This window comes from Cannabis sativa, chromosome 7 (assembly GCF_029168945.1).
Source record: "Cannabis sativa cultivar Pink pepper isolate KNU-18-1 chromosome 7, ASM2916894v1, whole genome shotgun sequence".
NCBI lineage: Eukaryota > Viridiplantae > Streptophyta > Magnoliopsida > Rosales > Cannabaceae > Cannabis > Cannabis sativa.
This window is the reverse complement of record NC_083607.1, coordinates 45,138,946-45,141,990: the sequence shown is the minus strand read 5'-3', so window position 1 is coordinate 45,141,990 and position 3,045 is coordinate 45,138,946. Positions and strand designations below refer to the sequence as shown.

At 39.2% G+C, this 3,045-nt stretch overlaps 1 non-coding gene across 1 annotated transcript; it reads left to right on the top strand.

Annotated features, from left to right (window-relative positions):
* The first annotated feature begins 389 nt into the window (after positions 1-389).
* Positions 390-496, top strand: LOC115718213 (small nucleolar RNA R71). Its single transcript, XR_004011797.1, has one exon. It is a non-coding gene; the product is annotated as a small nucleolar RNA R71 (small nucleolar RNA).
* Positions 497-3,045: the final 2,549 nt, after the last annotated feature.

The following is a 3,045-nucleotide window of genomic DNA, read 5'->3' as shown; positions in this document are numbered from 1 at the left end:
TATTGTTATGGGAATAGTTTCCAATGGCTTTTGCTTGATCCATTGGCAAATCATCCACATCTGCCTGACACTCAGAAAAGTGATGGGGACCTCCACATATCTCACAAACCACTTGAGCTTGTTTGGCTTGCACTGCGATCAGCTTTGTTAGGGCCTCAACCTGAGCTGTCAGCTTTGTAATGGCATCCACCTCTAGCACACCAGCTACCTTCTTAGTTTGACTCCTTTCAGTTGGCCACTACTGATTGTTTAGAGCCATCTCCTCCAATAGATCATAAGCCTCATTAGCACTCTTTCTCATAAAGGCTCCACCAGCTGCTGCATCTATCAGGGTTCTAGTGTTACCAACCAACCCGTTATAGAAATTATGAACCAGCATCCACTTCTCAATACCATGATGAGGACACTTTCTAATTAAGTCCTTGAACCTCTCCCAAGACTCATAGAGAGACTCATTCTCTTGTTGACAGAAATTGTTGATCTCTCCTCGCAGCTTAGCAGACTTTGCTGGGGGAAAGAACTTAGACAGAAATTTAGTTGCTAAGTCTGTCCATGTTGCTATGGAATTTGGTGGCAAGGAGATTAACCAGCTCTTGGCTCTTTCTCTAAGTGAGAATGGAAACAGTCTCAAACAAATGGCATCATCACAAACTCCATTGACTTTAAAAGTCTCACAAAGTTCCATGAAGTTAGAGAGATGCAGATTAGGATCTTCAGAAGGGAGGCCACCAAACTGAACCGAAGACTGCACCATTTGAAGTATGGCAGGTTTGATCTCAAAGTTATTTGCATCCACTGCCGGTGGCCTGATACATGACTGCACTCCCGTCAGAGTAGGGAGAATGTAATCTCTCAAGCTACGACCATTAGCTTGGTCTTCCACGGCACCACCATTATTGTCGTTATTTGCAGCATTCGCATTCACATTAGCAGCCATGATTTCTGTTGTTTCAGCATTTGCTGAAACTCCTTCTTGCCTCTTGTTCCTTCAGTTTCTCCTACAAGTTTTCTCAATTTCAGGGTCGATGGGTAGTATAACTGCTTGCCCTTGGCGGCGCATGCACTCAAAATACCTGAAATAGATAAGAACAGTTTTTTTTTTTTTTTTGCAAGAGAAAGGTTAGAAAATCAGCAAGAGAAAATATACCAAAGTAGAAGTTAGTATAATTTTGTGTAATATTAATCTTTAAACAATTCCCCGGCAACGGCACCAAAAACCTGTTGCAAAAATTATTAATTACTACGCAAGTGCACGCAATCAAGTAGTATACTCACGCAAGTGAGATCGAACCACAGGGAATTGGATTAATTACTACTAAACTATACTTATAATTCTATTTGGCAAATCAAAAGTATTTATGATTGAAAAAGGAAGAAAGAAATTCAAGAAACTTAAAGAAACAAGTGAATATTAATCAAGATGAGAGAATAGGGAGACGAATCCTATTGTTAAGTTACCAATGTTAATGTCTAATTTCTATCCTTCTCTTGAAGTGAATGACAGATTATAAATTAACCTAGCTCTTTTCAGATCTTCTAGGTTCTAAATCTCATGCTCTCTAATTAATCTCTTAATTAAACTAACATGAAATCAGCATTAAGCAATAATCTAAATATCACAAAGCCTATGTAAATACTTTCGTTTCACATCAAAACCTAGACTATCCAATTTTAGCATTCTCAATTCTCACTTTTCAGATTTCGAATTGAGATCATAAAACATGTAAAAGGTGATCAATCTTGCACATGGAAATTAAACACAAAAATGAATAGTGTTCACAATCAAGATGGAGGAATGGCAATTATTCATTAACTAGGAAAAACTTAAACAACATTCATCATTCTCCCTAAATAGGAGTTTAGTTCAAAACATCCATAATCAAATCCATAATTAACATTGAAACAGAAAATAGCATAGAAGAATTAAAGAGAAGAGAAAGAACTAGTTGAAGCAATTGATCCGGGTCGCCACAAGCCGCTCTCCTAGCCTCCTTCTTTGTTTCTAGGGTTCTAATTCTGAATCAACCTAATTTTCACGAACTCCCTCTATTTAAACCAATTCTCATCTTTAAAATTCGTGAAATTACAAAACTGCCCAAAAATCACGTCTCTGGGTCCCCGTCGCGACTGGCAAAGCCCCCGTCGCGACGGGGTTAAACTTTGAAACTTTGAGATTTTTGCTGCCAGTTCCCGTCGCGACTGGCGAATTCCCCGTCGCGACTGGAACAGGCAGAGACACCAATCTTGGTTTTTCTTCTCGATTCTTTCACCACTTGTCCTCAATTCTTGTACATACTTTCTTTAAACACCCAAGGACCTGAAACAAAAGAATCAAGCATAAAATAGCCCTAAAACTAGAAACAAAGAGTGAAAACTAACCGAAAATACGACCCGAAACTTAGACTAATTTTAGCCTAACACTTATCCTTAGAGGTGCTTGCCAAATGAGCACTTTCAGTCTTTTCTTGCTTCAATCTTTCTTCCTCTTAAACACAAAATGAAATGAGCTCATTAAGAGTCCATTTCTCCCTTTGGCAGTTGTAATTGACCTTAAATTGACTGAATTGTGGAGGAAGAGAGATAAGCACTAAATGCACAAGCAAGTCATCCGAAAGCTCAAGCTTTAGTGCCTTCAAGTTTGAAGCAAGGTGAGACATTTCCATAATGTACTCCCTTATGTTTTCCTTGCCCTTAAACTTTATGGAAATAAGTTTCTTTAAAAGAGTACTTGTTTCCGCCTTATCGCTTTTTGCAAAACGTTTCTCAATTTCAGCTAGGAAAGTTGTGGCATCGGTGACCTCCTCGGACACCGCACCCCTAAAAGCCTCAGGTATGCTGCGCTTAATGATCATAAGACTCATGCGGTTTGAACGGTCCCACTTCTCATAAATCCTCCTTTGCTCGGAGGTACTGGTATCCGTAAGAGAAGCAGGACGATCCACCCTTAATGCAAGGTCAAGATCCATGCAGCCAAGAACAATAAAAATTTTCTCCTTCCAGTCCTTAAAGTTATTACCATTAAGGACCAGTACCGAATTAAGATTA